This window comes from Leptidea sinapis, chromosome 43 (genome assembly GCF_905404315.1).
Source record: "Leptidea sinapis chromosome 43, ilLepSina1.1, whole genome shotgun sequence".
In the NCBI taxonomy this organism is placed as follows: Eukaryota; Metazoa; Arthropoda; class Insecta; order Lepidoptera; family Pieridae; genus Leptidea; species Leptidea sinapis.
Genome location: NC_066307.1, coordinates 430,233 through 442,823, shown reverse-complemented (window position 1 = coordinate 442,823; position 12,591 = coordinate 430,233). Strand labels below are relative to the sequence as shown.

Below are 12,591 nucleotides of genomic sequence, written 5' to 3'. Positions count from 1 at the left end.
AAAATCTACGGTTGGTCTGATTCGACAGCTGTGTTAGGCTGGCTCAACGGCGACCCATGTAAATGGAAACCATTCGTCGCGAATAGGGTGAAGCAGGTCATTGACATTATACCATCGAGTAGCTGGCATTATGTGTCAACAAAGGACAACCCAGCTGACTGCGCAAGTAGAGGCATTACCACAGAACAGCTGATTAACCATTCCATGTGGTGGATAGGTCCCCACTGGCTAAGATCGTTTGAAGAGTCCAAATTAACCAATAAATTATATACAACCTGCGAAGAGCTTAAAAAACCATTATTAAATATAAATGTAAACACAATTAAATATCAAAACAAGGTTATAGATAGTATAATTAGCAGATACAGCGATTTTACGCGAGCTTCAAGAGTGCTTGCGTGGGTGTTACGTTTTACACCTAAGTCATTTAATACTAATAAAACAAACTACTTAACTATATTAGAAATAAGAAAAGCTAAAAACTTAATTATAAGGCATATACAACAAGTAGAATTTTTAGAAGATATACAATATATTAAAAACCATAACCAACCTAACCCTAAGAGTAAATTATTAAAATTGAAACCATTTATTGATAACCAGGGGCTCTTGAGGGTTGGGGGGCGATTGACCAACGCCAAAATAGAAGATAGTATGAAACATCCGTGTATTTTACCACATAACCATTTGCTTACTGACATGATTATTGACCACGCGCATAAGATGACCTTTCATGGGGGTCCCCGGTTAACCCTTGCTTGGCTGCGTCAAGAATATTGGATCCTGGGAGGAAACAATGCTGTAAAGAAGAGGCTACGGAGATGTGTGCTATGTAGAAGGCACGACCCCCTGAAACACGACCAGTTGATGGGAGACTTACCACCTGCAAGAATCAACAGGACCCGCCCCTTTTACCATTTGGGGGTTGATTTTACTGGTTTTGTTGACGTCAAGTCTGCGAAGGGTAGATCAGTGAGATGTACCAAAGGATATGTCGCCGTCTTCGTGTGTATGGCGACCAAGGCTGTACATTTGGAGTTGGTCTCTGATCTCACCGCCTCAGCATTTTTGGCAGCCCTCAGAAGACTTGCGGCCAGGAGAGGATCGCCCGGTCACATTTACAGTGACAACGGGACGAACTTTATAAAAGCAAATAGAGTTTTGCAAGAGGAGATTGTTAACTTGAAAACCATATTGAATGCCCAGTTTTATGCAGAAATAGCTGAAATGTCGATAGAATGGCACTTCAACGCACCATCTTGGCCAAGCGCAGGCGGTCTCTGGGAGGCTGCAGTGAAGAGCTTGAAATACCACCTGAAGCGAGTAATAGGAGAACAAAAACTCACCTACGAGGAGTTCTCTACTCTTCTAGCTCAGCTAGAAGGATGCCTTAACTCCAGACCTCTGTGCCCGCTGAGTGAAGACGTCGAAGACTTAGATTGTTTGACCCCTTCTCATTTTCTGTCCAGTGGACCAACATTGACCATTGTTGAGTCAGAACACGACTTACGAACCAGATGGCAGTTAGTGCAGAAGATTTACCAAGATGTGTGGAAGAGATGGAGAGCGGAGTACCTCACACAGTTGAACGCTAGGTCCAAGTGGCGACGTTCACAACCAAATTTAAATGTTGGCGGCATTGTAATTATACACGATGCTAACCTGCCACCGGGTAAATGGGCTCTCGGTCGAATCGTGCAGCTACATCCGGGGCAAGATGGGCTAGTTCGAGTAGTCTCTGTTAAAACCAAAAATGGCATTATGAAGCGACCAGTAGTCAAACTATCTCTTTTACCTATTAACCACTCCAACGACGAAGACAGTAACCAAATTCATGAAACCACTGACCATAACCAGCCGAAACACCAGTCGAACGACGATTTACCAAAACCAAAGCGACGAGCTAGAAGAGGAATTGTTAATTTATTTACCATGGCACTTATGTTGTTTACCTTTTTATTTTCACCAGCCACGTGTGCATACAACGCTATAAACTTCAACGACAGTCAAAGTTTATATTTAGATAAAATATCAACCATGCGACTAGTTCAGGACGAATGGAAACTAGTTGTATACTACGATTTAAAACCATATTGGCAAGGCAGTAAATTGTTATCCAAATATATTGATCATATGGAATATATTTGCAAGGAATCGTCAGTCAGAAACCATTGTGAATCTATTTTAATACAATTACAGCACAGTTATACAGAGTTATCGCATTACAATAACATTCTGTCGACGCAGCAGTTCCCACGCGGGCACGCGCGGCGCAGGCGCGGCCTTATCAACGCTGTGGGTAATGTTGCACACGCGCTGTTCGGTGTACTCGATGACCAATTCGCTAAGCAGTATATTCAGGACATCGATTTAATTAGGGAAAACCAAAACCATCTTGCTGCTCTATGGAAAAACCAGACTTCCGTAATAGAAGCAGAATATAATGTATTGAAGAGGATGCAAGGCTCAATTGACAAACAATATAAAATATTTACTCATTACCTTAACCAGTTAAAGAACGCTACCAATGATGTCAAGAGTCAATTGAAAGACGTGGAAAACAATAATGAATTTTTATTATGCGCTATGGCAGCTAACAGCTTGGAGTCGAATTTGAAGAATGTGCAGGATGTTCTTTTAGATACTGTTTCGGAGGTGTACTTTGGGAAGTTCAACATACATCTTTTGAAACCCGACCAGCTTCTAGAAGAATTAAATATTATTTCCGGAAGATTGTCCAACGATTTAAGTTTACCAATAGAGAACACGCATACAGAATTAACCAAAATGTACCATTTACTCAAGGTCAGAGCGAAAATGCTAAATGACTATTTTATTTTTGAAATTAGAATACCATTAGTGAGTAGAGACCATTACCAAGTATATAAAATTTATCCTGTACCAAGACGGAACGGCAAAACCATGGTCACCCTAGTTCCAGTTTCGGATTACATTGCGATCAACTTACGAAGAGACTCATTTATGACCATATCACACTTAGAATTAAATAATTGTCTTCATTTAGATACTGAGACACAACTTTGTCCTTTGGAAAAACCAATTTCTCATATGAGTCATGATGACGTCATGTGCTCCAAAGACCAGGAGACGAAGCAGTGCAGAACCAAAACTGCCAAATGTCTAGATTGGTGGTCTCAGCTAAGCGAGGTCAATACATACTTTTTCTTTTGCTGCGACTCGTATCCAGTACGTATCATCTGTGGAGAGCAAATGTTTTCCAATCATCTTAATAATAGCGGCATTATTAGGTTGGGTCCAGATTGTGTTCTGAAAGGACAAGACATTACCATTTATGCTCGGAGGCTTCAGAACAATACATTAACCATACAGACGGATATACCAGCTATAGACATTCACCCCATCAACCACATCTTTAACCAGAATAAGACGTTCGTGTCGCTGATTTCGGAGCCAGCATCAGTGATGGGTGGTTACGATCAGGAGCTAGATGATATAGGCGCAAAAATAAAACAAATGAATTCAGAGAGTGGTCTAAAGGGTGGTATATCTTATCACGACGTTCACCACTACGTCGCGATATACGTGGTGGCGGGTGTGCTGGTGGCCGGGGCCGCCGCGTACGCCGTGCGGCGGTGGTGCCCGCGCCGCAGCCGACGCCAGGACTCCAGCGCGCCGCCCGCGCCGGCAGCCGCTGGCGCAGGGCCAGCCGCGTCGCACCCGCCGCGCCCTGAGCCGCGGGGTCTGACGAACGCAGCGTTTGTGTATAGTGTTAGTGACCAGTGTGTAAGTGTAGTTAACCACGGGCAATCTAGTGCTAGTAAAAATAGTGATAAGTGTAGTGATGAAGTGAAAGACCAATCCACTTCTCCTGTAGTGCATAGGCATAATTTTAGTGATTACTGTGGCTAGAGACATTAAGGTTACCATTAGATAATGCAAATTTGTTTATCACCTTGTCTCACGTCACTCGCTAACCATAACCATTTCTTTTTTGTACCATCTTCACCACCACTCTTTCTTCTCTCGCGGTGGCAGCATGTACGGTCAACAGCATGTCGACTGTACATCACGTTTCGCGTATCAGCGTTTACGTCGCCTCGCGTTATTTCCTAAGTAATATTGTAACCAGTTCGCGACAAGCCGCCGATCGATTCGCGTGCTCATTACCATACCAACATTTTACCATTTTACCATATAGCATAAGTTAAGGTTTCAATATACCATTTGAGCCTAACTTGTGTTTTACTCTGTACGGAACCAAACCACCGTACAATAAGTAATTAGGTAGGTTCAATGGTTCTAAGAACCGTTTACAATGGTATTCCTAGTCACAATACTCAAATGTTATATATATTTAAACTTAACCTTACTTTCCAAGTTTATACAGAAAAAACACTTGAAGATCATGGTAATAAAGTGATAATTGATAACTATAATTTACGTGAACGAAGTCGCGGGTACAGCTAGTAGTAAATAAATCAAGCGCCCCATTACACTGCTAAAGTGTCTGTTGCCTTTTTAGGTTTTTTCATACTATAAGTTATTTTTTAGTATAGGATAAAAATTCTGTCTTTCTAACCATCCGGAGCGTAGCGCCACCTACCTGAACAAACTGTAAATCCAAACCAAGAAATTGAGGATTCGTGTGGCAAAACAATAAAATTAAATGCAATTTCCTTTCGAGCAATCGAGCGCAATAATTATATAGGGAATTTTGAAGGTTTTTTTTTCGTAAATTAAAATTTTCTTATTCATTTATATGTACAAGTTGTACTTTTATGAAAGTCAATTATGATACATGATGTTCAAGAGACTACTACAAATAGTGTTCTGTGAACTACCAGGTGGCCTCGTTCTGAAAAGAACCGGCAAGAAACTAAGCAAGTTTTACCTCTCTTTACAGTTTTCACAGTAACCATACATTTTATGGTCTATAATATATTCCTGAATTTATAATAGGTACTTACGCTTTATTTATTAAATATTTCCTTAATATGTAATAAATATTTCCTTAATATATAATTTTTTTTAAATATATTTGTATACATAAACATATATATTTCAGAGTTTTTGGGTTTTTCAAGAATCCTGAGCGGCACTGCATTGTATGGTTAGGGCGTATTAACTACCATCAGCTGAACATCCCGCTCATCTCGTCCCTTGAAAATCATAAAACGACCATGATATAATAATTTATATTTAAATAATTATATATGGGTTGTAGCGGTAAATCTTATGGGGTAAATGTATAGTAGTTTAGTAGTTTTTAATAAATATGATAGCCAGATTCATGCGAAATGCATACTATTGGCTATCTATGCATTATAGCATAAACGACGACCTATGTAGCCCATTGGTTAGTGACCCTGCCTACTGCGCTAGAGGTCTCGGGTTCGAATCCCGGTAGGTGCAAACATTTATGTGATGAATATGGATGTTTGTTTCCGAGTCATGGATGTTTATAAGTTTTTATATCAATATATCGTATATATAAAATTCTCGTGTCACAATGTTCGTTCCCGTACTCCTCCGAAACGGCTTGACCGATACTCATGAAATTTTGTGAGCATATTGAGTAGGTCTGAGAATCGATCAACATCTATTTTTCATACCCCTAAGTAATAAGGGTTGTTCACCCTTAAATTTTTTTTTTAATTTTTGGACGAAATTTTTGTTTTAATTTTTTTATAATGTGGCATTAAAAAATACATACAACTTCAAATTTTCACCCATCTACGATCAACAGTTACTTTTGTATCGCGATTTTAATATCGGCAATACAACGTTTGCTGGGTCAACTTGTATATATATATAATCTGAATCTCGGAAAAAGCTCCAACGATTTTAATGAAATTTAGTATACAGGTAGTTTCGGGGGCGAGAAATCGACCTAGCTAGGTTTAAATTTAAAAAAAATGTAGTTTTATCCGTGTTTAAATGAGAAACTGTACAATATCATTAGAATACAAAGGTAAATTTCGCTACTAGGTACTTATATTCAAGATCATAATAGCTCAGATGGGACATTGGGTGGTCCGAAAAGCAGAAGACCCCGGTTCGAATCCAGATGTCCTATTAGTTTATTTTTGTTCAAGTTTGATACTTACCTTGTTAAAAATCCGAGGAAGGCTCGGTCGTCCAGAGACTGTATGTTTAAGTAAATATACTATATTAAATATATCGTTGTCTTGTACCAATAGAACAGGCTATGCCTAGTTTGGGGCAAGATAATTTGTATTAAAGTGTGTCAATATTATATAAAAAAAAAAATCCATGGTCGGATTTGGAACGCCCAGACCATAGAACGGTCTGGTCACCGATGGGCGCCTTTCACCACCTTGAAGGGTTCCGCATCATCGTTCTAGATATACACTTAACATACTTGTTCAATAAGTAGGTACTTAATGTGTCCGTTTTGGAATGCACCATTTTCGTATTATTATTTGTTGTTTAGTAGTAGTCCTAAAATGTAATGTAACGTTGTATATAATAATAAATATAATATCCCTATCGGTTTGTTATCTACCTCACTACACTAAATGGTTGTATAGGTAATATGTACTTCCAATTACTCTAAAAGTACAATTCTTAATAAATTATTGCACGCGTCAACCTCTGATATATCAACACGTCCCGCGCGCCCGCAGAAGCTAGTTAAGACGCTATAGCTACTTGTGTTGACAATAAGCCGAGGTATCCTTATGCGGTTTATGTTACACTGTGCTTTTACACGGGAGCGTATGAGAGATTCTCGTTAAATCATAATTTTGGTAAATATACAAGTATAGCAATGTAACGCCGAACTTTACTGTATTGCCATCGTACCGTCTGGTGGGTCCATCGAACGGTACGGTGCTCCTATCTGATTTTTTTAACAGTGGAATTTATTGAATTTTGGAATACCATTGTGTGTTTTTTTAATTTAATCTCATATTAGTATTCTTGTCTGACACACAATGAAGTGACGTCTCTACGCAACCCCAAGACTTTACGTTGACTCATTAACAGAGCACTGGATCGCCGACAATTCGAGCAGCTCAGCGTTGCACGCGGTCACATTGTTGGAACTAATACGTGCACCAGACCAGAGATGACAGCAATACTCCATATGTGACCAGACCTACGTTTGTAGAACTCTAGAATGTGCCCGGCTTGGAGTATTGCCGTGTTTTATTTATGATCCCAGTTTTTTTAATGGAAGAGAAGACAAACGAGCGTACGGGTCCACCAGGTGTTAAGTGATCACCGCCGCCCACATTGCGAAATTACGATTCACAGGAGCGTTGCGGCCCTTAAGAAAAGTGTATGCGCTTATTTTGAAGGTACCTATCCATGTCGTATCATCCTGGAAACACCGCACAAAGTTCATACCACAGCTTGGTCGTACGTGGTAGAAAGCTCCTTGAAAACCGCACTGTGGAGGAACGCCACACATCCAGATGGTGGGAATGATATCCTAATTTGTGGCGAGTCGTGCGAAATTCAACTTGCATAGCAGTTGAATTTCACCTTCTAGGCAAGACGATAACGGGAGTATTGTCAAAGAGCGATGATACGAGAAATTGGGATTTTTTTGTGGTTAATGAGCAAATGTGAGTCTTCTATCTCTTCTAACTGCAGCGGTGCAATATGACCATGAAGTTATCATATTACTCATCTTGCAACGCGATTTAAATAGGGATAGGACAATATGACATAAGTAGGTCTACATATTATAGTATTCTAGTTTATTCTTCAGTATTTTTGCTGCAGGTACCTTATTGCTGTATGTGGGCAAAGCCACTCAACTAATAAATATACGAGCTGCAAAATTCCTGTGATTAACCATTTTGGTGTTGCATGGAAAAAAAAATGGCGGCTGAAGGTGATAGCTTGCTTTCCATCACATGTCAGACATGCCTTTCCCCTCGTCCTATTAATTAGAATGTTAAAGTTTCTAAAGTTATGTTAAACTCATTAAACGAATCTTTTTTATTGTTCTGCTTAGATAATATTTCAAAAATTTATGAATGAAAAACACAGAATGATTCAATTTTTATTATTCTCATAACAATAATATCCAATACTTATTGCTTACATATTCAATTCCAATTGTCACGTTCCAAATATATTCGTATTTTTTTTTTGATTTCTCGTATTTCCCATTGATGGATAGTAAATTCTTCACATAAACAGTTCTTAATATTATTTTTTCTTGTCTCTGAAATGCAACAACACAATACATTCAGCACATTAGTATACAATTTGTATATTTAATGTAAGTACAGTTATAATAAATGTGGTGGTTAGAGCCTGTGAGAAACACATTCAATTTTCTTTGATTAATGCGAGTGTTACACATTTAAATAAAACACCTTTCAAAGGATTAAAACGCGTGTAACTTTGTTTTTGCGTAAAATTTACATTTTTATTATTATTTTAGTTAACCCGACGTTTCAAGACCTTTCCAGATCTCGTTTATAGGGGGACATAATAATAAAAATGTACCTTTCACGCAAAAATGTAATGTAAAAAATAAAAGGTGTTTTATTTAAACACATACAAGCTCACTAGCAACATAATATTTTTATATATACTTAGAAGCACCAACTAACTAGGCACATGTTTCTGCACTCATCATATGGATTCGTGGCATTCAGCTCAGCTCAGTATTCATGGAACAATCTTCTACATATAACCAAACAGTGGAATCAGCATCTTTATGTGATATTTCAAAGTCAAAATGACATGCTTTTCCAAAAAGTCAGCAACTCCAGTCTAATTCCTCTGGTGTTGCATGACACCCAGACTTATTGATACTATAACATAATCTCAGTCATCTGTGTGTCATACATATTTCCAAATATTAGTATCAATTAAATCACCCATAATATTTTCATTCTGACTTCAAAATTATTTCATATCTGGCTGTAGCTGGTGCTCTGATAATTTTCAATTAACCTTGTTTAAATGTGGATAGCACAACTTAACACAGAAAAATAAATAATTAACATATTGAATTTAAAGTAATTCAAAAACAAAATCTAAATATTCTACATTCAAGCCTAATCTAATGTTTCCACATTAAAAGTTACAGAATGTTAATTGTTATCAGACAGAGAACACTAAATAATTATATTTTGATAGGTGAACCAAGATCCGTCAAGGAGTCCATGAATGTGTATCTATTTTAATATTCATATTATGGTTACAGTTATAGCTGTACCTTAGCTTAAGTATTATATGTCTGATGACAATTAACATTCTGTAAATTTCAATATTTAATACTTAAGCTAAATAGCTTAAGTATTATCTGTATTTACTCCATTTCCACTCCAAACAGTAATTGCAGTGCGTCAGGCATGTTTGCCGACGCCAGAGTCCCCGATTATTTCGCAGTGATAAGATCACGAGTTACTGCTTTTTGGTCTCGCATTCGCGAATCCGAAAACAAAATTCCATTCACTGAGAATGTGTGCACCCAGAGAATCCCATACTCCATTACTGGCTTTCGGTGCATCGTGACATTAACCAGAAATAGTTTTATCAGTACATTACTAAAATTGCCCCAAAGGGGGGTTTGTACTAAGTACTGTGATGTATAAAATTTTATTTTTAAGTACATCTTATTCTATTTTTTCCAATTTACTGTAATGGGTTTAAAATGCCTGAAATAAATGACATATATATAAATATTAATTGAAAGTCAATCAATTGACTATTTTGTGCAAGCCAACGATTTTACTAAGACTATATAAAACATATTCTTTGTACAAAACTCCGAGTACAATTTGTGCACCACAGCAGAAGAATCCCGAGTTGCGCTTCATTGTAATGGGCAGGGCATATCAATTACCATCTGCTGAATATCCTGCTCATGCCATTCCAACTGTTTAAAATAATATAAAACCCATTCTTGATCACAAAATAGTAAATAGTAGTAATAGAGGAATGCATACCACCGCTAATGAAGGCCGACCACCCTTGTGAGTCAACTCTCACTGCTAATCTCACTCCATTTATATATCTTTTGCCCTCTGCTCTTTTAGCACTCAACAGGCATTTGTAAACAATCCTCCCACTTTACTGAACCTAAAACAAAAAAAATCAAAACATTTTTACATTTGAATTTTTCTCCTAGAGTGTTGTGTTCAATTGCGCCACAAATTATATAAACACTGTGCTGATTGTGTTGATGATTTAAAATAACCAAACAGTGTTGAGTGAGGCTCACACTCACATTTCAAGTTTATAATAAACACAACAACAACATTTTCACCTTTGACCAATGATACCAATTATACATCATTTAGGTGCTTATGTCCCAAAATATTATGGTATGACATTCATTGAATTAGTATCATTCCCGAAAACAATGGAAAGGAACACACTAAAAATAAGAAGTGTACAAAAAGTAAAAAACAAAAGGGATACGACAAATATCGTAAATTCTTTACACTACACTCTAAAACAGAAGTGGAAGCAGGCTGGACATATATCAAGATGTACAGATAAAAGTTGGGCCTCAGAGGCATATATACAAATATTGGAAGAACCACCTGGAAAATAGAGAAAAGAATGTCCTAGGAAAAGGAAAATACAAAAGTAACAGCAAGAAACTTATGGATATAGATAGCAATGGACAGAGTTGTCTGGAAATAGATGGAGGGTTAATAAAAATAAGATTATATTTTGTATATTAATGTAGATATATTAAATAAATAATAACTATCATATTATATATAAGAAATCTTTTCATATCATAGGTTGTATTATAATGGATGTAATGGAAGATTGGAAATAAAAGGGTTTTATTGTTAGTTTTATATATTAAATTGTGATTTAAATGGTTATGTGATGACTAAACTCATATTTCAAACATGCTCATACAAGATACTTTGAAAGCTTTGGGAAACAAACATAATAATATCATAGTTATTTACCACTTTTTAATTAAAATATACACCATCTTTGTGTGTTTGTCCAATTAAATATAGTTATTCTTCTCAGGTTTTCCTTTTTTCTTGAAGTTCCCATTTTTCCATAAGAAGACATCGAGCAGCCTGGAAAATTTAACCAAATATATCATTTTTATGCTGGTGATAGTAGTTTCCAATTCTTGCTCACGAAGGCTTGGAGAAATAGCCTATAGAGAATTGAATTATAGATTTATTTTCATAACTTTTGTAATATAATTCAGCTACAATTATCTTATATTACCCTATATTAATAACTTACAATAATTATTATACATGAAAAAAAAGTAACACAAAAAATCATTTGACTGTTCATCATCATATCATATTCACCATACACCACATACCAGCCACCTGTGGCCATTATTGCTCTATGGTTAGTTAGTGATAACTAATAATAAATAATATGTAATCAATTAACATTTTTACATAACTGAAATAATTTATCACTGTATATGAATTCAAAGTATAATTATTAATGTACCTTTATTTTTTCCAATGATCTGCTGAAGTAGTCAAGCAGGTAAAATCAGTATATATATCCACCAGTAACCACTAATAAGTATTCTGCAGTGAATTAAAATATTATCACCTTATTCTGTGAAAGTTAAACATTTAATATTTACATAAAGAAATTGTATTACAGCAAGTTACAATACTTTCTAACTTTATCAGTAAGTACCTTGTATTAGATTTAGATATATATCTTACTGAATGATTTTTACTACGTAGAGTATGTATGAAGTATGAACTGTGTAGAAATATATGAAAAAGAATATCTCCATCATTCTTGAAAATTTTAGTAACTATTTTAAATACCTAGCTAAAATACAAAACAATGCATGATAACTAGGTAAACTTTAAGCTATTATTAACAATGAAATATGATATAACTTATTCTTCTTTTATTGCATTTTGATTTGAGCCATTAGCATCGCTACCAATGCTGGAAATAAATAAACAATTAAGTAATAAAAATTGAATTGAGCCCCTACATTTTGTACAAACTTATTAGACACTTTTTGTCGAGTTTCGCTATTTTCACAAAGGTACATGAAGTAATCTAAAATATGTATGGGACCTATACACAGCACACATGACACACCACACATAATTTACACTTAAAGTAAATAGAAAAATAAATATTACATTAAACAACAAAACAAATATAATGTGCCTACCTACGTTTTAATTCTTTATTATCATTGACCTACGTTCTTAAATAGTTAAAATATTATCATCACCATACAATTCACAGCTGATTGAGGTAAACAAAGGCAGAGGTAAAAATTAAAATATTTGAAAAGTAATCTGTCAAATTGTAGCAACACATAATATACATTTTATTTTCATGTGTGTAAAATATTTTGTATTCATTTCCATTTGCATATGCTAGCTCTCATAGACCGTATATAAACGTCGCGTTTAAACAGAGTGTTCTTTGTTTTATTACATTACTACAAAAAATATCTTTTATAAATTATTTCTATATTTTCGAAAGGGGTTCCAGTTCTTCTTTCAAATTAATAATTAAAAACAAGTTAATTGTTAAGTGATTTGACACGACAATTACTGAAACAACAAGTAACAATTTCATTATAGCATACGTATAGAAACGTATAATCAACAGATAACGTGGTACAACAAGTAAATC

General features: G+C 35.9%; 1 protein-coding gene and 1 long non-coding RNA gene across 8 annotated transcripts in view; one reads left to right on the top strand and one right to left on the bottom strand.

The window, feature by feature from the left end:
* The window catches only part of LOC126977036 (heat shock protein 68-like), a 46,337-nt gene that overhangs the window by 21,174 nt on the left and 12,572 nt on the right, over positions 1-12,591 (top strand). The window lies entirely within an intron of this gene.
* Positions 8,005-12,466, bottom strand: LOC126977044 (uncharacterized). Of its 5 annotated transcripts, none has more exons than XR_007732135.1 (6): positions 12,119-12,466; positions 11,620-11,883; positions 11,422-11,535; positions 10,905-11,024; positions 9,921-10,053; positions 8,005-8,182 (listed from the first exon to the last, which is right to left on the bottom strand). It is a non-coding gene; the product is annotated as an uncharacterized LOC126977044 (long non-coding RNA). The 5 variants fall into 5 exon arrangements; XR_007732136.1 differs by having other exon boundaries at positions 12,123-12,466; XR_007732133.1 differs by having other exon boundaries at positions 11,620-12,452.